Raw genomic sequence first — 25442 nt, forward strand, 5'->3', positions numbered from 1 at the left:
GGACTCTTTTTAGAAATTTTGGAAAATTCAAAAATGCTCTCCGCAGCCTAAATAACTCCACGTCATCCTTCCGAAACGACCACATTGAACCATTTGTCATTTCTCCCCAGGCTCCTTTCTGGACATCTTACAGTATTTCGAATATACTAGGCAACCTTTTAACTGTGCACTAAATGACATGTTTTGAGCACCACTTGTGGTTATGGACACACATTGGCGAGGAGGTCTGACTTGCTTACTAACATGTTTGGTTTGGCAAGAGGCATTATAATCCTGAGATGGGGCTGTCTGACAGAGTTTTGGCGGCAGCTGCTGACTGCTTTCGCCACAACAGCCTGGCCCTGCTCGTACTCTGACAGTCACAAGCTCTGGAAACGGTTCCCGCACCATCTTCTGGCAGCATTTCAACCGCTGGTCTTTTTTGGTCTTTGCTCTTGTTTGAAAATGGGAGGGAATGTGAAATGTTTTGAAGTCCCTGGTACTTTGTCTCTCTCTGAGCCATCTTGAAAGCAGGACTTCCCAACAACAGCGTGACTAAAAGCTTGAGCCCGATCAGTCTTTGCTGGGGGTGGGCGCGGGGCGGGGGCTGTCCTGTGCCTTGAAGGATGGCTAGAAGCATCACTTACCCACCATCCTTACCCACCAGATGCCAGAAGCATTCCCCTTCACCCCCAGTTGTAACCCAAAATGTCTCTTGGGGGCGGGTAACTACGTCTGCATTTGAGAACCATTGTAAAAGCAGAGAACACAGAGAGAATGGGACCCTTCCATAGTTCCATTTCTTCCTTGGAACAGCTTGGGACAGATGGATGGGAAGAAATAACCCCAAGGCCAGGAGTAACTTCTGCCTCAGCTTCCTCTGTAGCTAAACGAGGGGATTAACACCTGTCCTGTTTGCCTCCCCTGAGATTAAGTGATGCGTGCTACGTAGCAAGCCTACATGGGACCTGTACATAGATGGTGTGCAAGACACTTCAGGGTTCTCTTGGCAGCAGACTGAAACAAGCAACAAAGTCACTGTGTAAACTCAAAAGAATCCTAAAGCGAACTTGATGTTTGTGATTCCCAGATATAGATCTAGGAAATCATGCTAGTGACAATATTATGTTTGGCTTCACCAAAGCAGTTTCATTTTGCTTCTGGGAACACAGGGGGGCTCTATTTCCCAGACTCCTTTGCGGCTAGGTGGTCCAGGAGACTGAGTTCTGGCTGAGGGAATGTTAGTGGAAGCGAGGTCGTCACTTCCGAGCCCGGTCCCTGAAACTTGCTGGGAGGGCTCCACATAACCTTTCCATTCATTAGTTAGCCAGATTCAGTCCAGCGGAGAACTCTGGGTCCTAAGGGACAGTGATGCTACCAGAGAGAAGGAGACTTGCTCCCTGTAAAACTGTGCGAGGCATAGCCCCTCCCTAACAGAGTGACAGGAGCAAGACATAAAACTTAAATGTATTCAGCTACGAGATTTCAGAGGCTATTGGTTAGGTAGTAATTAGCTTGTCCTGACTAATGCAGGTGTACCAGAAACCAGCACCGAGAAACACCCGAAGGAAAAGGCTGAACAGATGAAATTCTGTCAACAGTGACTCATGGGCGGAATCCACAGGCTTCCCTGGATAACTGCCGTATCCCTACCTCTGTGCCTTTGGTCATCTCAGTCCGACTCCTGGAATTCCTTCTCTGGCTATAGTCTCCTTTCTCATCAACTCTGTTTATTCTTTCTGGTCAAGGACCACCTCTTCCAGGAAGCCTTCCCTAACTGCCTAGGGTAGAAGTAGTCCTTCCCTCCCATGGACTCTAGTTCCGATCTATAATGCTCCCGTGGCTTTTTTTTTTTCACAGCTATTTGCCAGCCTTATTCTTTGATCAGAACTGACTCTTTTAAAGGAATACCCTGTGACCCGTTTACCTTTGCACCTCCAATCCCTTAAACATAACAGCATAATAAAATCAAAATATCAGCCTGCCATCAATACTATTAGCACATGGGTTTAATGTACAAGTTCGCAAAAGATACACCAAAGCCACCATCAGGAGGTGAATTACGACACTAGTCATTGCGCACCATTTGCTGACTGTTGGACCAGTGCAGGGCTCTGGGATAGGACCCTTGACGTAGGCCATCTCATAGAACCCTGTCAATGGTCCTGTGACTTTGTTGTCTTTATCGTCCCTATTCCCAAGCCCATACCCTAAAACCCATGATCAGTGTATCACAAATTCTCTGCCCCGAAAACCTACCAGGTCACCTCCCCTGCCGTCTCACCTCTGAGGATGACTGTGGGCCCAGGGGAGAAGATGTGACGGCTGCGACTCAGCCCTTCATCTGTAAAATGGCAACGAGGGTGGGAGGAGCTGTTTCCTGGAGGGCCACGGCACAGTGGACATGGGCCGTGTGGGACAAACGTCCGTGAAGCGATTAGTATGGTTTTGGGATACGACTCATCCACGCCTCATCCCACCCCAGACAAACAGGGGCTTCCTGCCCTTGGCCAAAATGTCAGAAACCAACAGAGACAGAAGGTAGAGATTTTGAAAACAAAACCTACCAGCAACAGGTGCAGTGAGAATTTGAATCAGGACAGAGAAGCTGTGATTTTCCAAGGTTGCTTTAGACAATGTCCTGCTACCTAACACTGGGCTTAGGAGAGCTCTTCATACAGCCCTCAGAATAGAGTAAATCCTAGAGGGGACTTCCCTGATGCCCTTTCAGAAAAAGAAGCATTACATCATTAAATTTGTTTTGTTTTTTTTCTCATACTTCCCAAGTGTAGTGACTACATTTGGAAAAACGTACGTGGCCAGTAGCTGCCAGGGCAGGGAGATGGCCGTTTGCAAACTGACATCCCTTCCGTCTTCACGATAGGAAAGCAGCCTTGGGTATGACTGCTGCTCTTTTCCACTGAATGGTTTGCGGATGTCAGTGTGAAATGTGGGCCTGATCGGCTTTTTCAGACTGTAGGACTCCTCAGGAATGTGCAGAACGCTGGTCTTAACCAGCAAATCCTTGCCAACCTGGTGGCCTCTGTGTTCTGCCAGCTCTATCTACTTTCCAGCCAAGGAAGTATTTTAGGAAATACCAACTAGAGAATGCGGACTCCTGGCTACATGCTTGTAACCTGGGGCTAAATGCTACAATCTGGCATTGCCACTTCCAGCTGTGTGACCTGGAGCAAGTAACTTAACCTCTCTGAGCCTGATTCCTATCTCTAAAACAGCGAAAACAATAGTGCCAGCTCCAATGGATTGTTACTGAAGTTGAAGCGAGATCGGCAAGTAAATTGAAGGCTTGCGGCCGAGTGGCTCGCCCAGGAGTGGTTAGTAACGATGTCATTGCTGATGTTCTGGACACGGATATTTGTTATAGATGGTAGCACATGCAGCTCTTGTACACCTGAAATTATGCACACGGGGTTCTTGAGATGAGTAAAACTGCACGCGCATGAACACTGACAAATGGGCTTGGGTGTGTGTTCACGTGTGCACACACACGCATGTGCAGGATCTTGGGAGGACCTTCTGTCCTGCTTCTCTGGCCCCTTCTTTGGCCCGTCTCTGTCGGCACAGCTCTGATTTCTTTTTCTTGCCCCCTACACGTCACCTCTCGCCTTGGCACTTCATTACCTTTGATCTGCCTGGCTATCGCAGCAACGTTCCTACCTCTCCTACAACACTGCCTCCCTCTCCCCGCCGTGCCGGCTCTCAGCAGCCCATAATCTTCTTATCACACTTCATCTGTCCACTTCCGTCTCCGCACGGTGCGCTGCCCCCAACTCACCGCAATTTCTTCCTGGAGCTCCCTCTCTTCCCCCTTCCTGTCCCCCCATTTTAAATCTGGCCTCCATCAGCCATTCTCTCCCACGTCCCTGGAAGGTGCAGGGATCTGCTGTCTGCTCTTTGGGCTGCAGTTCCCCACCCGGGGCCTCAGCTGGCCCCGTGGGGTCACTGCTTGAGCCTGCTTGATCTGTTTAGAGATATAAGGGGCCAGCTTGTTACTTCGGATCAAAATAGTTTACATTTCTTGAGCCTTGGTTTCATGCCGGCATGTTACAGGCACGCGTCTCAGGTAGGGGTGTGGTAGGTGCCACCGTCGTCCTCATTCTGTTAGTGACAGCACCGACGCTCAGAGAGGCCGAGGCACATGGCCGGCATTCCAGAAGCAGTAAGTGGGCAGCAGGGATTCCATCCTGGGTGCGTCTGATTCCAGACCCCTCGCCCTTAACCCAAGCAAAACCCTGTGCTCAGGAGGCTGGAATGCTCAAGGCTCGGTGCTCCTTCTTGCTCCCTGAGCAGGAACCGGCTGTTCATCAAAGCGGGGCCAGAAAGGAACCTCAGAGCACCCTCCCCCCAGAGCATCGCTAACACCTCCCTCTTCCCCACCCGATTAGCAAAATCCTTCCTCTGTTGCCATGACTCTCGTTCTTGCCCTGTCTCCTTCCCACCTTTGCCTGGTGGTCCCTTGTCCCCAGGCAGGTAGTAGAAGTTGATAGAGAGGCTCAGGACAGGAGCAACTGTTTATTTATTTACTCATAGGCAATTGGCCCCATGCAGCGCCTCCCTTTGGATGTGTCTGGAGTCTTAGAAGCTTGACTGCCCTCCATTCTCCTACAGATGGACCTTGAGAGCTTATTTGGAGACTCTGGACGGGAGCGCGGCTACCCTTCTACCCTTGACCGAAGAACGGTCCTCTCCTCTATTGGGGAAGGTCGTCCTCTTCGACCGATTGCGCAGCTTCAGGAGGGATGTACCGGAGCAGTGAGGGAGGAAGGGGACCCCTGCCTGGCCAGCCAGATTGTCTGAATCAACCGTGGTGATCAGTGGGGTGACGGACGTCGCAGCCAGATCGCCCTCCCAGCCAGGGCATGAAAGGTTTACTGGCCGTGGCGATCAAAGTAACCCAGGAACAAAGTTCTACCCCCGTCGCACCCTCAGTCTGGTCACCATGAAGCCCAGATCTCAGCGCCTGATCCCAAAAGGGTCAGCCTTGGGAATTCAGTCTCGGGAACTCCCCAGGGCTTGTCCCATAGGTGAGTCACTTGGTGGCCACCCCCTCATCCCACTCATGTAGCGCGGAGCTGGCAGCCTCCTCTGCCTGGCTGGAGGGCTGCTGCAGGGATGGGCAGCCCTCCCTCCTGGTCTGGGAAGCAAAGCCTGAACAATACAGACCTTATAAGCCAGGAGGAGTGGCAGCTATCATTGTGGGCCACGCAGCACGGAGACTCTGTAGACTGGGTCAGGTTTCCTCACAGCGGGTGGCTGCCCCACCCATGGGGTTTTCCTGGGACGAGGTCCTTGGTGTGGCTTTATATGCAAATCACGCCAACAGCTAAGGCCTATAGGGCCGGAGCTCCTCTTGGTCCTGAACGCTGCCTTACTCAATCCTCACCACACCTGTATATCGCTTCACTCTACCTATTTTCCCAGACAAGGAAACTGAGAAGCAGAAATCAAATGATCTGCCCAAGGCCAATTAGTCAAGAAGGGGCAGAGTGCAATCCAAGTCTAGCTTGGTCAGACAGAAAGTCCATTCCACGTGGTCCTGGGGAAGAAACAAACAGCCTCAGAGCAAGGAGACAGACCGTGTTGGCCTGCCCACCCCTGCTCAGATGCCATCACCATTAGCTTTGCCCTGCCCGGCAGCCAGGTAGTAGCTGCTGGCTCTGCAGTGGGTTCCATGTCTAAATCCGTTCTTTAGTTCAGTCCTCACAGAGGTTCTTTCTTTGCACCTGCTGGGAGCCAGGGAGTGAGCAGGGAACATCGAAGTGAAGACAACCTCCTCTCTGCCCTCAGCCAGACTAGGGGCTGGGGTAGGAGGTGACAGCGGAGCACGAGCAGAATGGGCCATGTCTCCACCAGCTGTGGGCCGCAAGGAGAGAGGGGCTCATTCCAAGGGGGAGGAGAGCCTCTGGGAAAGCTTGTAGGAACAGATGGCTGTTGAGTTGGTTCCTAAAGCAGGTTAGGGAAGAGTTGTTCCAGGAGCTGGATGGGATCCAGGGGTGGCCTGGGATTATTGGCTCCTGGATGCCATGCCTTGGAGGCTCCATGTCGAAACTAAGGTGACATTTGGACAACAACAATAATTATAAGTGCCCCAGTTCTTCCTTCAGACCACTCCCCCCAAAACACTGTGGGGCAGTGATTAGGGGCTCCTGCTGTGGGTTGATAAACCAGTCCCTAAGCCTTCCTAGCTTCCTATCTGTGTGAGTCTCTGTGCCTCAGTTTCTGCATCTGTAAAGTGGGCCCTATACAATAGGAGCCCTTACTTCTAGGACTTGGCTCACAGTGGATAGTCACTAAATCAAGCTGCTGTCATCATCGTCGCCATTCACCATTGTCCCTTCGGCACCCAGTGCCCCTGCAGGAGCCCAGAGGTCCAGTCACTGAGAGAAGAACCCAGACAGCCTCCCCCTCCGCCTTGCCCCACCAGCACCATTTCGCCTTCTCTCCTGCTCCCTTCCAGAGTCATAGGGCAGCTGGTGCTCTGAGAGAGGCAGAGCGTAAGGGGGCAGAGCTCAGAGGAATGGCGCGTGGTAGGCCAAAGAATGCCAGCGTCTAGGCCAAGAGTATTTGGGTTAAAAAAAAGGCATTTTCTTAAATAAATCTGATCTCAGCTCTGCCACTTAGTGGCTGCGTGACTTCAGGCACCTTAGTCACTTCCATCTGCCTGGGTGTCCTCTCAACTCACAGAGGACGGAGAAGCACAAATGAGATATCTGTCCGTCCTTGGCTGGCATGCGCGCTGCACACAGGAAGCTCTCGGTGCGGGAGCTCCTGACTCCTTCCCCCGCCTCCTCCTCCCCCTCCTCTTCCTCCTCCTCCCCTTTCCTCCTGGAAGCCACCCTTCCCGTTTCTGGCCTGGAGTGTCTGTTTCCAAAGGCCACTGCGACATCCCCCCTTGGCAACCTGGCGATAGGGCCCAGCGCCTCCCCCGTGGCTAACCCCGCAGCCAGCCGTCTGATTATGGGGAGAGGATGGGAAGACCCAAGAGCCTGTGGCCGCACACAGAGCTCCCCAGATCCGAAAGCCAGACATCGGTGTCAGTGGGGGCTATACCTGGGCTCCTGTGCCAACCAGGGGGTCCTGGTGGCCAGAGCCTGCAGTGACGCAAGACGATGACATGGGCCAACTTGGAATGATTTGCCATGACACCGGCAGAGAGCAGGGATGTGAGTCCCAGGGAGAGCAGAGCCGTGCTCGGGCTGGACGGTCTCCCTGGGCTCAGCACCGTCAGCGGGCCCGACCTCCTTTCCACCCACTCAGCCAATGTTTTTTGGGGTGTGGGCTTCGCCAGGTGCCCTAGGAAATGAGAATATCCTGGGGATTAAAGGGCATGATGAGCCGATCCTACCTCCAAATAGGGTTCTATCTAGTGGGGACACAAACAAAAAAGAAAAGCAACCAAGTATACAAACAGAAGTCTGTAATTGCAGCTCGGACGGCATGCTGCCAGGGAGACAGCAGGTGTGAAACAGAATCTAATGGGAGAGGCACCTGCCTGAGCCACGGAAGCACTCTGGGCGAGAGTGACATTGAAGCCAAGAGCTGAAGGATAGGAAAGACCAAGTGCGGTGGGACGAGAGGGCTGTGCCCAGGAACAGGGTCGGGGAAGCGGTCCCCGCGCTGGGGAGACCTAGGGAGAGGGGACAGGAGTGTGAGGGCAAGGAGCAGAGGCAGGAAGGGACAAGGCTTACCAAGAGCCTTGGAGGCTACGACAGGGGGTGTGTATTTCGCTCTGAGTGGGGGTAAGGGGGCTGGTCCTGGCAGGGGTTCTAAAGTCAGCTGGGAAGGTGATGTGGATGCCCGTGAACAGGCAGAACAATTGTGCCAGTCTCTGTCTCTCTCTCTGGCTCTTCAGGGCTTACTTGGTAAATTTGCTGGATGGTAAGGCCACTGGATCAGACCTCAGTGACAGTATCATAAAAACATCCGATCTCATCCATCAGGGGGCTAGGAGTCCGGGGAGGAGGACCCCAGACAGATGGGCTACCTAGCTCGCACGGAGACTCACAGTGCTTACACTCCTGGGTGTGCCTGTTAATTAAACATTTAAATAGCACACACTACGGGTTAGAATGACCCTAGGAGGCAGGTATAATTTCAAGGGAATACCAGCATTTTTCTAGGAGAAATATAAAAGAGAGCAAACCTCATTTTGAGCCCTACCCATTTGGAATTTGCTACCTACCTCTGGGCGGTTCTGGGAGGCTGAGATGTGGTCATGAAAGCAACAGGCCAAACACATAGTAGGTTCTTAAGAAACAGCTGTTTCCCACCCCTTTTCCCTTTGTCTACAGAAAATAGGTTTTCCCAGCAGCAAATTTCAATCACTTTAGAAACATCCATTCTGGCACAATTGCTGGGCCAATTATAAATCACTCCTTTTTATTCATTAAGCCAGAATCCCGGAGGGCCCCTACAAAGGTGTGTTCTGTTGGACTAATTCAAGGCCCTCTGTGTTTGGCAGACCTCCTTTGTCATTCTGGTGTTGGGGGACAGGCCTAACAGGTGTCTTTTAGCTCAGCCGGGTCATATCAGGTTCTTACTAAAAATGCTTAAATTTCAGAAAACATGCTCAGGGCTCACTGTCTCGCCAAATCCATGCGAGGCAGAGATGTTGTAATGCGGCTTCTTTAAAGACAAGCAGATAAAAAGTATCTTCCTTTATCATCAGTCCAAATCGGAGGGGTTTGAATGTTTATTTTAAAAAGCTGTTATTTCTTTGGATAAGGTGAGATTTCACTCTTGGAAGGAGCTCGTTTGGGCAAAAGCTCTTCACCACACACTGGATTTTGTGGTCTGAGGTTATATTCTTAATTGCCTACTTGAAGTTATCTGGTGCAGGTGCCTTGCAGGAAAAAAAACACAAATATGATGTTTTTGCTAAGTTGTAGAACAGTACCTTTGTAGTGGAGGAAAATGACCACATCCATGAATAGTTTAAAAAGCTCAATATATAATGAATTCAAATGCTTCTTTACATAGTCCAGCCAGATTGATTCAAAAGAATTTATGTTGGTCACAGTATTTATTTATTCATTTATTTGCTTATCTATTTTTATTTATTTATTTATTTATTTATTTATTTATTTATTTATTTATTTTAACAAACCAGAAGAGACTGTTCACGACCGGTCACAAGTTTTAAATTTAAAGGGCATAATTTTCTGAATTCAATAATGATTCCCTTTTGAATCCTTGACCCCCTTTATTGAAGTCCTTGGGGGCACTTTTTGCAGTATCCCATTTTGCAAACTCCTGATCAAAGCTTGCTCTTGATGCTTACAGAAGGAAGAGTACGGGTGTCACTATGAACACTCATGTCTTGACACATATGTTTTATTGGAAGGGGAATGTGTGGGCTCTACGTTTGGGGTGTTCAGAGAGCCAGAGAGGGCAGATAGAATGGACACTCTGGGCCCCATTTACTGGGGGCCTTTTCCACCATGGGATTACCTCCTCAAAAACACTATTTCATTTATTTATTTTAAAATCAATGTGTTTGTGGAACTTCAGTGACAAGATTGCTCAGTGTAAATCAACCTAGGACTCACTTCCTCTCTGACCAACAGTGACAGGGGGAGGCTGCCGTGGGGATTCTGGCTTCCCATTGGAAACCCTCTTGTCTAGAGATCAGCGAGTTGGGCACAAAGGCAAAGCAAAACAAAAACAAAGAGAGAGAACAGACAGAGATAGAGATCGATGGAAAGGATAGAGAATGTAGGGAGACACCCACGCATGGAGGGTCAATTGATTTCTGAGAAAGGTGTAAAAGCAATTCAATGGAGAGAGGATGGTCTCTTCAATGAGTGGCGCTGGGAGAATTCAATATCCATTTACTAAAAGTTCACTTCAATCCACATATCATCCTCTATGTATAAATTGACTCAAAATGAATCGTAGATCTAAATATAAAATGTAAAACTCCGAGACCTGTAGAAGAAATCATAAGAACATCTTTGTGACATTGGCTAGAAAATATTTCAAATATTTCCACACCAAAAGCAGGATCCATGAAAGAAAAAAAAAATGGATCCATTTGACCTCATCAAAATTTAGAACTTCAGCTCTTCAGAAGACAATTAGGAAAATTAAAAACAACAATGACAACAACACAGATTAGGAAAAAATATTTGCAAATCCTACATCTAATAAAAGACTTGCATCCAGAATTCACATAAGGAACTCCCAACAAGATAATAAGTGAAGAAAAACCATAGTTTTCAAAAAATGGGCAAAATATTTGAATAAAACATCACTGAAGAAGATACGCAGGGCAAGTAAGTTTACAAAAGATGTTCACAATCAGTCATTAGAGGATGATGAACATTAATGCAATAATTTAGAAATCATAGCACACTTATTTGAGTGGTTAAAATTAAAAATAACAAAAAACAAAAACAACAACCTTGACAACACCAAGTGTTTGCAAAGATATGGAGAAACAAAGCTTTCAGATACTGCCAGTGAGCTCTAAAAACGATACAGCCATTCTGGAAAACAGTTTGGAAGTTTCTTCTTAAATTAAACATATGCTTGTCATAAGGCTCAATGATCGCACTCCTAGATATTTATTCAAGTGAAAGAAAAGCTTATGTTTACAAAAAACCTTAGGGGAATGTTTATAGAGGCTTTCTTCATAACTACTAACGCTGAAAACACCTCACACATCCCTCAACTGGTGAAATGGGTACACTGTGGGGGATCCATACAGCGGCCTACTCCAGGAAAGGTCGCCCGTCACTCATGACGTCACGTGATTATCAAATGATGCAATGGGGCGTACGCTTCCGTCTGTAGAGTTCTTCTCCCGAAACCCATAGTCTAATGGTGAGAAACCTATCAGACAAACCCAAATGGAGAGACATTCTATAAAATACCTGGCCAGTACTTCTCAAAAATGTCAAGGTTATGAAAAACAAGGAAAAGATTGAGACATGGTCACTGATTTTCTGTAATGGAAAAAAAAAAGGGGGGCATTAAAGGGAAAAATGATTCCAAATGAAGTCTGGAGTTGAGCTAATAGTAATATATCAATGTTGGTGTCTTCGCAGGATGGAACAGTCACTGGAACTGCCCCCTGCTGATGGGTACACAGGAGCTTTGTTCTCTCTTTGCAACTTTTCTGTAAATCTACAATTATTCCAAACCAAAAAAAAAATATTAAAAAAAATAAGCAGGAGGGTCCTATAGCAAGTCCTCAAAGAGGACAGCTCTTCTTTTGAGGGGAAAACATGGGTAGGAAATGCAGACCATAGAACTTCCATCTCAGGTTAACTAAGCACTCATAGATGGTAAAAGGCTCCTACCAATGTCATTGCACACATCAGAGCATCACAGTTAGAAGGGATGGAAGTAGTATTTGGCCCAAGCCCTTCATTCTGCAGCTGAAGAAATGGAAGCCCAAGAAAAAGAAGCGAGAGGAGGAAAACTATGGTGTTCAAAATAGAAACAGCAGGAAGAACTGTAAAAGTAGTAGTCATAAATAACATAAATAACAGTAAATAACATTTACTGTAACTCGGGTCCTGTTCTAGAGGCTTCTACCCATCATCCGACTCATGACCACCCTACAGGACATTTTATAATAGTCTGTCATACAGAGGGAGAAGCAGAGGGTCAGAGAGGTTAAGTGACTTGTCCAGGGTCATACAGCTTGCAAGACTGAGTTCCTTTGAACTCTGGAAAAGACAGGGAACTTGAGTTAATTGAGCACCTACCCTGTAGCAGGGCAGATGTCAAGTGTCTCTTAAACCTTAACTCATTTTATTCTTCACATGATTCTACAAGATCCATTATCCCAGATTCACCCAGGAGGACTCAGGGTTTCCATATTCTTCCTATCACCCAGGTGGCAGGTGGCAAAGCAGAGATCTGAGTGTAGGGTCACTGGAACCCAGTCCTGCATTCTCTCTACCCAATCAGTTTCCTTTCAATACCAGCCAAAGGGGCCAGCAAACTAGAGGGTCTGCCTTTTCACCCACTTTCTCTCCCACATTCAGGAAAATGTAGATTTACTTTCCAACAACTTCTACTACTTTCTATCCTACAAGAAGAAAAAGACATAATAATGATAATAATAATATCCATAATTCCTTAAGACACAAGGAGCTGACCCAGGGCTTTTAAGATCCTTGGGACATAGGATGCCAACCATGTCCATTTTACAAATTTCAAAATTCATCCAAATACCTAGAAAGTATTAACAGAGTCAGTAAGATGTTAACATGACAAGATGAGCTGTGGCTGATGTCTGACGCTTTAGCCAAGCTCTTTACCGTCCACGGCCAGAGGGTATGAAAAGTGTTAGTTGTATTTAGACATATTGGGGAAACATACAAAGCGATCATCTGTTTGTATGCCCCCCGCCCACATGTGGCCACAAATGGAACACATTGAAAAGGTCAGGAGAGATCAGGAGATTTAGTGAACTGGGCACAATACAGCTTTGTGGTCCGGTTTATTTTCTCGTGACAATGTAAAATATAGATTGAGATAAACTAAAATCCCTCATATTTGGTTTTATAGCTTCAATTCATAAATTCTCTACATTCATTAGAAAGTGATGTACTATCTGCACCCACTTGAAAAGATAGCATCCCAAGGGACAGATACAAGGATATTAAAAAAAAAAAAATCCTGATCAAAGAAATATTGCTTCTTTCCTCCTTCCATTGAGCAGATGTGCGATGTGTCCAGAGAAAGAAATAGAAAAATTCCTGAGTGATTTATTTGATGAACCTCGTTTTAACCGAGGTTGTATGCCTGATATCATGACGGGGGTTATTAGTTTCTAGTTGAAAATGACCAGAGAGGGTCCTGTTCACTTCATCAATATGGTCCATTTATAGGCTGTCAAGGAGACCACATCGTGCAGCCTGGGCTTTCTGAGAGTAATTTCTCTATTAGATGGTTGCTGTCTTTACCATGAAGACTTCTGGCTATTTAAGAAAACCCAGATCAGAAAGATATGTCTGTTCTAGCCTAGCATTTAAGACATTAAAAGCAGATGCATCACTTAGAAAAATGAGTCTTTGATTCAAAAGCCCATTGCCACCAAAAAGGGCACCAAAAAAGGCACCAAAAAATCCTCACTTGCTACAAAAAAAAAAAGAAAAGAAAACAAATATTTTTTAAAACCCTGCAATTTTTCTAGGCAGAAAATTGACTTTTGCTTTTGCTTAAAAAATAGTTTGTGTAATCTAGGGGTTTCCAGACTTCATGAAGCAACAAAACTATTTTTAAAAATTGGCAGGGGAAGATCTACATAGAACTGCCAAGTTAAATTAATTTGGCCAAATAAACTCTTAAATATCCCTCTACAAATGTTATAGATGGCCTCCATCATCCTATAAAGAAAGGACATTTTCGCACACATGCGCATATGCCCACAATTTAAAATAACATAAATGTTTTACAAGAACACAATCTCAGAAAGGAAGTATTCCTTTCGGGAGAAAGAGCCCAGAGGTGCTTTCTCTACAGACTAAAGAAGCTATTATCACTTACCAGCAGATGACCCTTGGGAGCCCCTGGAGGATCTGGCAAAATCTGTGAGGATGCCATGTTGATGTTAGAGGACATTTTTTTGTAATTCCTTAATACTTTACTAAATTGTTACAGGGTGAACAGAAATACTACTACTAATAATAATGGTGGTAAGTAGTACCATTTATTTAGTAAATACGAGATACCAGCTTTACCATGTACTTACTATGTGGATATGTTTTAATTCTTGCCACAAGCTATGAAATCAGGATTATTCTGGTCCCTTCTGGATCAGACAGCCATGGCTCAAGAAGTCACACCACTGGTTCTTGGATATTCGGCACTAAGTGATGGAGCTAAGATTCCACATCCGGTCCCTCTGAGCCCGAAGCCCCGTGCACTAACCATTCGGCACCCTGCCTCCTCCTCATGATGCACTTCAGGATGCATTTGTCTGGGGGTCTGTGGTCCAGGGTTCCCCTCGACACTCAACACAGTGCCTGACAAATGGTGGACATTTAATGCTTATGTCTGAACAAATGAATAACGAAGACTTCCAGTTTGGGAAATTTGTTTTCAAACCTAGGGTGGTAGAGGACAAAATGAGATAAAAAACAAAAGAAAACAAAACAAAAAAACCAAAACCAAGATCACGCACGTAAAATGCTTAAAACCATGCCTGACACAACACAAGAAGCCCTTGCTACACGTGAGTGACTTTGATCATGGTGGTTAAGAGATCAGCTCTCCTTGGAGAAAGCGATCTTGGCTTGGTCTGCAGGGGACATACCTTACAGAGGGATCTTCACACAAGAGATCTTCTTTAGAAATTGCACTTTGTAAAATGCCCATGTGCATCAGTTCTTTGTTCTTCTTTTGCTATATATATTATCATTATAACACATGATTATAGCACTATAGTGTATATTATATGCATATATATCATATATATGCATCAATGCATAACAGAACGCCCTTTCTCATGGATGAAGTATGTGCAACTTAATAAAATAAAAACAACCCTTAGTCCCTCCCTGATGCAAGGCTTTTTAAAACAAATATTGCTTTGTTGGGCCCCCAAGGAAAATTAGAAGAGGTTGAAAATTAGGGTTCTCCTGTGTATAAGATAGACGTACAAACGCTTCTTCATTTGAAAAGTAGAATTGACCACTGCCATTCAGCAAGAGCTCTCCGACCTTCTCCGTGGCTCTCCTTTACAGATAGCCTTTCTAAGCTTGAGTTTAGAAATTTGTTTTTCAGTTAAGTCCACGGTGCTGTGAAAGCTGGAATTATAAGTGAGACTCTATTACTAGCATCAGGGACATTGCATTATTTCCCCAACCTTTGCTGGAAATTTCCCAAGATGGTAATGAGAAAACTATAACACCAAGGTCCACTGGTCTCTGATTTCGGCACCCTAAATTACAAGGGGTCCCCGGGACCATCATTCTCAAAGCACGCTCCAGGACCAGACTGAGAAGGTGATGTTCTCGCTGCTTTTTATCTCAGTTAGTGATGTTCGGACAGATGTTTCTCTGGGCAAAGTAGCCCTAGCTGCTGAAATGATTTCTAAGTCTGTTCCATCAGCAGGATGGAGGGACAAGGAGGCTTGTTACTCTTCTGCCCCTCAGATGGGTCGAAGTGTTGAAAGTTAGGGTTACGGCTGTAACAGCAAAACTTACAAACACCTCAGTCTTGCAAGTTACAATGTGGATAACGGCTTCATTGTATTTTGCCTTATAAAAAAATTTGAGATTACCTAAAATAAAAAGAAGAAAGTTAAATTTGGGAAAAATGGATTTCTCCTAGTTTATTTTTCCCCAGGCAAAAATAACCAGGCTAATTTCTGGTACATAGCACCTCATGCTTGGAGTCGACCTGATTTCAGTACAGTGAGCTTTAGTTTGTGGGGCTGGGAGGTGAGCAAGCGTTTCCTATCTTTGCTTCCAGAGAGAGAAATGTTGGTGGCTTCAAAATAATCCACAGTGAAATACTGCTCTTAATGTCATCCTATCAGATAGACAACGTCTTCACTGAGTTTTCCAAAAATAATTTCACAGATAAATATATATGTTAAAAACTGTAGGTCAATTGAGAGTATCCTTTTGAGAGACAATACATAGAAAAGATTATCTTTCATGGATAGATATATATAGAGAGAAGAGTATCGTTTTTTACAGACGCATCTGTTTTCCAAAGCTACAGGTCAGCAAAGAGCATGTTTTTTGCACCTTCTTCATGAATAAATTACCGAGAACAACCCAATGGTAGCTTAAACTTGTGTCTATGCAGACCACTTTCATTCAGGAATAATAGAACGTCCCAGACCATCTCGACTATCTGCGCATTAAAACATCCTCCGGCTGAGAAACGACCAGGCTCTCACAGTCGAAACCCCACTTGAAAGAGACTCGTGTTAAGGACACAGAAAGCAAAGATGATGGTTGTTTTCTTGTTTTTCAAAATAGCCTCAAACACTGGCTGGCTGACTGGCTCCAGCCTTGTTGCAGCACATTAAAAATAAAGAAATAAATAAATTTTAAAAAATGAAAAAGAAAAGAAAAAAAGCCTCTTCTCTCTACTAGATCAGGCGCTGAGGGGTATTTTGTTTAAAAAAAAAAAAAAAAAAACCTCTGTCCAGAATCAGCTGCCTGCCTCCCTTTCAGTTTTCTTTCAAGGTTTTTGTTTTTTTTGTTGTTGTTGTTGTTGTTTTTCCAACCAATTCCGTTTGCACTTGTGAATGGTAATGAATTGGGGCTCTTAGAGGAACTTGAACTTCTTGGATAAAAGATGTGTTCAGTATTTAAGTCGTTAACACTGACATGATTATCTTCAGAGTGTGGCCCCATTAACTTCATTCTTGAGTCTCTGTTTATTGTCATAGTCTGTCACAGAGCTTCACGGCACAAGGTCAGATCAGAATGCAAGAACCCAAATGACGCAGAATGATGGGTCTTCTTTCCATAACATAGCTGCTGTCATCTGCCCTCAGTCCAGGATGGGGGACACAAAATATTTCTAACGTCAACACCGGGCAAATTATTTTCGAACTGGGTTGAACATCTGCAAACCCGAGTAGGTAACAGCGTCCTTAAAAATGTCCTTGCTCTTTAAGCCTGAGATTTTACTTGTAAGTCTTCGAAGGAAGCAGTAAAACATGCAAAGATTTATGTTCAAGGCTGGTCATCCCAGCTTTGTTAATAATAGCAAAAAGCCGATGGCAATGTACATGTCCAACTTTTGCAGATTATCTGAATCAACGATACTATTACACATTGTGCCCCAATCCAAAACCATACCTTCAAATAACACTAAATATAGGAAAATATTCATGGCTTATAGTTAAGTAAATTACGCATTAAAAAAAAAATACAGCAGCGATCCAGGTTGTATGAGATATTACACATTTGTGTATAGGTAACCACAAAGCCTGTAGTGCTTTACCAGCGCTTACCAATCGGTGTGTGGGGGAGGAAAGGGAGCAGATCATTCTCATTCATTCTTGATATTTTGTCGCATTTCCTAAATTTTCTGCCTTCCACACAGACTTGTTTGGTGATGAAAACAACCCCCCACCCCAAAACACCATAAATGTTGTTTTTCAAAACCAGCCAGGATGCAAGCCCTTGCAATCAGTTATTTTATCGGAAGCACGGATCCATGGTCAAGTACACAGGCGGGCAGGCGGGCAGACCTGCCTCACTGCGCTATTCCCCGACTTGTATAGAGTTGTCAAAAGGAAGTCCCCTAACATGCTTTCTGCAGCTCCCGGCCCTTTATTAATGCCACATGTGCTCTTGTAAGGTTAAGTTATTAAGTGATATACAATAATTGTCTCTACTCCAAAGTAGACATTTCATTTCACTCAGCTCATGTGGATCTATTTCGGTGTCATTTATCACGACGGCTTTTTAAGATCCATCTCAGTGGGCTGCATCCCTTGTCCCTCTCTTTGAATGCAAGCCGACCTAAACGGCCCCAGTAAGAAATTAAATATAATTACCTATGGAACCGCACAGGGCAAAGTGGGATCGCACCAGCTTCCCAAGTGGAACAAGGCGTCTGGAGGCGCCTCATCCCCGTTCCTCCCCGGAGTTAATTTGCCTGCATTTCCTCCCTCGTGGAGAACGCTTACATACAGCCTCACAATGACCTGTTTAGTCGGGAGTGGAAAATTATGTCATTTGCAAGCAAGCTTTCAGCTGTGATATTTTATAATTGTTAAGATGAAAACCCGATAATCCTCTCCCCCTGCACATAAACTGCAATCCATCTTTAAACCTGTGATAATTCCTAAAACCTGCCGCTTAATAAACTAACAAACCCCAGGCCTATGTGATTTTACGGGGAGTCAATCTTTGATCAGCCAAGCTGAAATGGGTCTGATAAGGGGACGCCCTTCCACTCTGGGAGTCGCCACTCGAGTGGCTGATTGCCGTTTCCTCCCGGTCCTCAAGTGCCAAATAAGCAGAAGTCTTCCCCAGCTTCTTATCTCTTTCACTTTCTTCTCGAGATCTCTGTCGCTTTAATCCGGCATGTCTGCTGCTGGTTAACAAGGAAATCCTATGTCAATTATCGCCAACAACTTCCTGCTGCGTAGCAGTGGGGAATCAAAGCGTCGGAGAGCCTTTTCACACCAGAGAGTGGTGCAGGGCCTAATTAAATGGCCCTCATCTCCTGCAGCCCGGTGGAGGCCGCATGATAGATAGCTAATGAAAGATAGCCCAATTTTTCTGAGAACCGCTTGGAGGCTGGCGGGCTGTCCGGTGGGTTGCAGGTGTGCGCCGGCGTGGGACCGTGTGCGGTTTTTTTCCACTTGTGCTAAATTTAGTGGGTCTGTTGTCAGCGCTGGACAGAGGGATGGGAAGATTGCATCTTATTAGACTTGTTCCATAAATCAGAGGTCCAAATGGAGAATGGGAGGGACGTGCGGGGAGATACGGTGGGACGTGAAGTTCAGGCCCCGAACGAGACCCTTGCCTCTGGAATAATTCACCGGGCTCGGACATCAGAGATTTCCCCCCGTCCCCCCCTGCCCTCCCGCCCCACCCCCCACCCCGAGGAATTCTCGGCTCATATGATGCTGCTGTTAAAAAGTCATTTTCTAAGATCACTGCAAATCGTCACCTTCAGATGACATTCTCGCTGTATAGACTACATAAACATATATGTACGTTTAGTTTATATATATATTAGTTTATCTATACAAAACCAGATAGTAACTCTATGTAATAGTTAATATATATTAATATATAACTAACATATCATTCATTTTTTTTATCTTTGTGACTCAGGTTTTCTCTAGCAATTTTTCTCTAGCTAGACGGTGGTTCTCAAAGTGTGGTTTCCTGGGCAAGCAACTTGACCTGAAAAAGCCTTAGAAGTGCAAATTTCTCAGGGTCCACTCCGGACCTACTGAATCAAATACTCCAGGGGTGAAACTAGTAACGCAGATTTTAACACACCTTCCAGATGATTCTGAGTCATGCTACAATTTGAGAGCCACTGGTCCGGCGCATTTCCAAGAAACTCCTTTATAGATGACCAGTTTGAGTCATTAATCTTAACATTGCCATTTGTTCAAAAAATGTCAACATGTTACATAACAGACACCCTCCATTACTTAGCCTGACTTGATGCCTGTGTGCCTTTTACCAAGAGGTGTATTTCCATGGCTGGAATCATTTCCTGAGTTCTGACTCATGATGTAGAACTCTACTGAGTGAGGTGATTTGGGCTTTAATTTAAGGAAGTAGGGAGTGAGAGGTGGTGAGTGTGTCCACGGAAATATTTAAATCAGTTTTCTAGAGTTCTGATTCTTAGACTTTCGGATTAAAAAAAGAAACTTCAAGGTACCAGAAGGTTAGTTGCTTTCTAGTGTGTAATGGACAATGTTTATTTTTTCTAATATTTTATAAAAGAAAGGATATTTTTTAAAAAGACAGAACAATAATAGTAAAGACAAAATGTTAGAATAAAAGCCAATCTTTTCAATGAAATGAGGTTTTGCCTATGAAAAGCTCCTTCTGTTGCCTTATTTTCCTCTTTTATTTATTTATTTATTTTTATTTATTGGGGTGCCTGTGTGGCTCAGTAGATTAAGCCATAGCCTTCAGCTCAGGTCATGATCTCAGGGTCCTGGGATCGAGCCCTGCATTGGGCTTTCTGCTCAGCGGGGAGCCTGCTTCACCCCCACCCCTGCCTGCCTCTCTGCCTACTTGTGATCTCTCTCTCTGTCAAATAAATAAATAAAATCTTTAAAAAAAATTTATCTATTTATTTGAGAGACAATGAGAGAGAGAGAGAGCACAGAGGGAGAGTGAGAGAGAGGAGCAGACGCCCTGCTGAGTAGGGAGCCCGATGCAGGACTCGATCCCAGGACCCTGGGATCGTGACCTGAACCAAAGGCAGGCATTTAACAGACTGAGCCACCCAGGTGCCCCCTATTTTCATCTTTTAATGAAAGATATGTGTGTTCTCTGCCATGAAATGGTTATCTGTTTGCCAATCAATATCTAGAAGTCGTCAGTGTAGATTCGACTTAGAAAAGAAGGGCGGGGCACACTGAGCAGTGGCTCTTAACCCAGGCTGCCTCTGAAAAGTACCCTGGGGAGCTTTGGAATTCTGATTTAATTGGTCTACTTTGACATCAGAATTGTTTAAAAAGTGTGAACTGCTTTCATGTTTGTAAATTGTCTTGTACTGCAGAGTTCCTCAAAGTTTCCTGTGTGCACGTCGCCCCTGGGGATCTCGTTAAAATGAATGCAGAGGCTGTTCAGTAGGTCTGGATTGGGGCCCAAGGTTCTTCAAGTCTAACCACCTCCTTGGCGATGTGGTCGCTGCTGGTCCGCGGACCACACTTTGAGTAGTAAGGCCTACAGCCCTTAATTGTTAAGGATGCAAGCACCTAGCAGAGAGCCCCTGCCTCTCCTAGCACCAGCGGAGGGTCACCAGCCCTGATTTCCTGGGGAGGAGATACCACCTTCTCAAGGTCAAGCTGGGAGCAGTGTCAAGGACATGGCAAGGATCGATCTCCAGGGCTGCCTGGGATCCTTACTCCTGAAGCAGCCACAGGCACCCCCCTGGTGAAACCTCAGTCCCTCTCCTGGCTTCCATAGATGTTTTGTGGTTCTGTTGGCTATTCTGTGGTAAACGAGGAGGCCTGAATTTGACTCATACAGTGTTGGAAGCCAGAGAGGCAGAGTGAGGAGGACAGGAAAATTATGTAGCCAAATCCTGGTACTACCATTAGGACTTCAGATTTTTTTTACTGGACCACAGAAACTGGGCTTGAGCACTTCCTGACGAGGCGTTGCCACCCTCAGGACAGGACAACCAGCCGGGCTGAATGACCACGACCAGCCTCAGGGTCATGGACTTGGGTTCTTCTCACCTCCCTCTGACTCATGTGATTTTCTCCCATCTGTTTAGTTCTACCTTAGGCTTTACAATGCACTTCCCTTTTTTATTTTATCTTTCCCTTACTATATCTGTGATCTTAGGCAATTGACTTTCTGGACACACCTCAGTGTCCTTACCTTTACATGGGGTCATACTAGCCTTCTAATTCAGAGGATTGTTTTAAGGATTAGATGAGGAGATATTTAGCAAGCGCACTCTGGGAGTTATTTTATCACACCAATGATATCTACCTGCTTAAGGACATTTTGAAAAGCATATGGATCAGGGTTGGAAGAGACCTTAGAGGAGGTCTGATTCACAGTACTCAATTTTACAGACAATATCAAATGAGGAATATCAAAATAAGTTAAGAAAAAAAAAAAGATGCCTGCTGGATAGTAGTTTTCATGTAGCTTAAATTAGGTGTTTAGGTAGTTTAAGTCTGTTTGACTATTGATATCTTACAATCTTTATGTAAAACATTTCTATAGCAAAGCACACACGACACACTTCATAAGATGACTTCAAAATAATACTTTCTTTCGGGGCACCTGGGTGGCTCAGTGGGTTAAGCCTCTGCCTTCCGATGAGGTCATGAACTCAGGATCCTGGGATCGAGCCCCGCATCCGGCTCTCTGCTCAGTGGGGAGCCTGCTTTCCCCTTCTGCCTCTCTACCTACTTGTGATCTCTCTCTCTGTCAAATAAATAAATAAAATCTTTAAAAAAATAATACTTTCTTTCAGTAATTGTAAGAACTCAACTAGTGGGGTTTCGAAAGCAATGGCAATGTCTACACCTGGAATTTGAAGATGGTTTTGGATCTTGAGGTAACTTAGAATCCAATCATTTAATTTCATTTGTGCCTGAGCTTACACTGACAGTGCAGGAAAATTATGCTCTGGGGAGCTGCAGAGCAGACTGCAAGAAAACATCCAGGAGCCCTACTCAAGGTTCCCTCAACCCCTTTCTTTTGTAATACTGAAGACAAGTTAATTTCTGAACAAATAGTAATACTTCCCCCATTTAATACCCTTTGCCTCTAAATATAATAGTTGGTATCAAAGGGAGTTGATTCCATCTCTAGCATAGTTCTTGAATTTATCCAGAGTTTTTCTATAACTCAGATGCTATCGTGTCGCTCTCCTGCTGAAAATTATTCAATATGTCCTTTTTGTAGGATCAAAGCCAAATTCCTCACGCCAACATTATTTCCTAGTCTGGCCCTCAAATCTCTTTATTATCATAATTGTTCCAAAAAATATTGTACCTACTACTGCTATTACAAAAATGCAGTATTACAAAAATGCACCTATCTTTGACAAAATGTTCACTATATCCAATCATTCTGCAAGGTCTTTTATGTGGACAATCCCATTTATGACTAGCTACTGCTTGTTATCCTGAGTTCACATATGAGAAGTCGAGCCGCAAGAAAGTTCCATTCATCACTCAGCTATAGGGTGAGTGAGCTTGGACTAAGATTCAAGACACTGAGATACAAAATAATTGCAAACTGGCTGCTGTAGCTCCAACTATCACAGCTGCATTCCAGGAAGGAAGAAGGGGAAAGCAAAGTGACAAAAGCCTCACCTAAGAACTTTAGCAGCCTACATACCACTCTCACAAACTTTGTCACACGGCCACTCACGTGCAGGGAAGGTTGGGAAGTACATTTTGTTTTTGTTTTGTTTTTCATTTTGGCATATGGCTCACCCCAACCAAATCGAGGTTTTATTAGTATGAAAGGGGAAAGGTAAACACTGGGTGACCTACCAGCTGTCTCTGCCCTGAGGCATGACGTCCTCTTTCATTCTGGGGAAGAATTCCATTAATTCGCACTGAGGCTGAAGGACCCCCCCCTGCCGCGGCCATGTGGCAAACTGACTTTTTGCCTTCCAGTTTCTTCTCTGGGATACAAGGATATGTGGAGTGCTCAGTGGCACATCTGTCACTCCTCTGGAAGTGACAGTGATAACTTATAGAGTGGCCATAAACATGGTTACGCTATTGGTTTATCAAAAGAAGATGAACACAACGTTGTGCATGCTCATTCTAGCCATGATTCCTTCCACTTGGTCTGTGACAATATAAAAACCATCAGGTCACCTGTGTCCTTTTCCTAAACGTTCCACTCACACTATGTCTGGCTTCTTGGTGAAGGGACACACCAGTGTAGAGTATTCTCATCTTTTTCTCTCTCATGGACTTTGACGTAGTTCTGTCTCTCCGTTTACATCGGTATGTTGTACTTGTACACGTCGGTGCCTGGGCTCAGCCCATGGCCCTCACCTGAAAAAACATATATGATGCTGTTGTAGGACTAGCAGTTACTGAGATTTTATTTCCTTTGGCTTTTTGTTTTTCCTCAGCAATGTTAAACTGACTTCTGCCCGGCATTCCAGAATGTTCCAAAGGTGAGGGTAGTAGAGAATTCCTGGGACACTTGTTCCTACCCTGGGGATGTAAATCGGTTGCTATTAGAGTATTTTAATAGATGAAGATTTGAAGTAAACTTGGGATTTCCTTCACAATGCTAATTTGAGTGTTTTCATTTTAAATAGATAATCAAAAATGTCAAACATTTTTCTTTGTGTGTGTATATATGTGTGTCTATGTCAACATTCATACTGTCAGCTTGTTTTTCATGTTATCAGCTTTTAATTTTAAAGTCTGTCACAGATTCATGGGGAAAAGGGGAAGAGTGAGAACCATTTGCCATGCATCACTATTTCAGTTCTGGTAAATTAGTGCAGCATTACGTATCCCGACAACATGAGGACAGAGGAAACAGAGACATTTTCCTAGAAGGAAAAGTGCACAGCTTGGGAACCAGACCCGTGTTGGAAAACAGGCTCACGTGTTCATTGGCAAACTTCCTCAATGGTTTCGAACGTCAGTTTTCTCATCTGTGAAATAGGACGGGAAGGGGGCGGAGAGTAACAGCTAACATTTATTGAGGATTTCTCATGTGCCACATGCTAATGCGTTACATGCATTATCTCGTTAATTCTCACCACGTATAATGACCGTCATCAGTATCTGCCTGGAACCTGCTGTGTCAGTGATCTGTGGCTGCATAACAGGCCCTGAAGATTCGGTGGTCTGCAACACGCACTTCTTTGGCTCACCGGGAGATGAGCATGTAGGCAGGGCCCTGCTGGTTTCTGGTGGGCCCCTTGTATGTCTACAGTTGGCGAGGCAGCTCTGCCTCTGGGGCTTGGCCGCTGGGGTGACAGAGGTGATCTTCCTGGGCTTGTCCATTTGGAGGAAGCTGTACTCAGAGAAAGAGACAGAACACAGAGCTTTTGAGACACGGGCTCAAAACTGGCACTTAGCCATGTCTGCTGTGTTCGGTTGGCCGAAGTGATGCTCATTCACAAAGCCAAACCCCCAACGGGTGGGGGAATGGCCTGCGGCCCTCGATGGGAAGAAATCCAAGTCTCAAAGGAAGGAGAGGTATGGCAGCCCGGTTTGCACAATCTCTCCCACACTGTCTACCTCAGAGCGTTGTTGTAAGGATTCATGAATAATGACAGCTAATGTTATCAAATTCTCCCCGTAACCCTGTGATGGAGGTCCAACTGTCGTCTCCATTTTATGGGTAAGTGAGCCAAAGCAGAGAGATGGTTCGGGTTCCTCCCAGAGTTGCTCATGACTAATGAGGAACCAGATCAAAATGCAAGCAAATTGGTGACAAGAAATGCAGTGAGATGTGACGAGGGTGGTGCCTGGGTTCATGTATTACACCAATGTCACTTTCCTGGCCATGACCATGCGCTATGGTAATGTATGATTTTATCATCGGGGGAAGCTGGGAGGAAAAGTACGTGGGAACTCTGAATTCTTTCTTGCAACTTCTTGCAAATCCGAAACTCTCTTAAAATATGAAGTTATTTGAAAACCATTGAAGCAGTTCAAACACTTAGCTAATGCTCTGTACCCACGTAAGGAGCTGAGCATCGTGCCTGGTCACACAAGTAGGTGTTTAATAAATGTTCGCTTCCTCTGCCGAAAGCCCATTATCTGTTTAAAAGACCAAAGAGATACCATCTCGAGTGTAAGAATGGGAGTCCCCGTCAACAACTGAGGAAGGGAAAACTCAGATTTGGTCAGAGGAAGTCTGGGAAGCAGCAGCGCTGGTTTCCTGTTAGGGCAAGCTCTGGAGTTACAGGGCAAACGCAGATGTGTTTCAGGACTTCTGCTTTTCTAAGATTACTTTATGGAAAATCTTTTTTCAGATCTCATAGATCCCTGAGGACTCTCATCCTGGAACTGGGAAAACTGGTGGGGAGTCTAATTAAAAGAGAACAGAATGATATAGGAATGAGTCTAGCTTGATAGGGTCAAGCTAGGGGAGCTTCCTTAGCTCTCAAAGTTAGCAGAGAAAAATTCTTGAACAGAAAAAAAAATACATTAGCAAATGATAGGCTACAAGTAGACCTGGTTAGGTTGGATTTTCACAAAAAGCGAGATAACAGCCTTTGAAAAAAATTAAAAAGGAAAATAAATAGCCACGTGTTAAAGTCACGAAGCTAAGCAGAATAATAACTATAATAAG

The 25442-nt window shown here is 45.0% G+C and overlaps 1 long non-coding RNA gene across 2 annotated transcripts in view; it reads right to left on the minus strand.

The window, feature by feature from the left end:
• Positions 1 to 10701: 10701 nt before the first annotated feature.
• Positions 10702 to 25442, minus strand: part of LOC116572604 — a 42168-nt gene continuing 27427 nt past the window's right edge. The window contains exon 3 of one of the 2 annotated variants that reach the window (XR_004278433.1): positions 10702 to 10833. This is a non-coding gene — a long non-coding RNA (uncharacterized LOC116572604). Of the gene's footprint in view, positions 10834 to 23909; positions 24156 to 25442 lie in introns of those variants that run through there. The other variant, XR_004278432.1, reaches the window with a different exon arrangement.

This window comes from Mustela erminea, chromosome 14 (assembly GCF_009829155.1).
Source record: "Mustela erminea isolate mMusErm1 chromosome 14, mMusErm1.Pri, whole genome shotgun sequence".
In the NCBI taxonomy this organism is placed as follows: domain Eukaryota; kingdom Metazoa; phylum Chordata; class Mammalia; order Carnivora; family Mustelidae; genus Mustela; species Mustela erminea.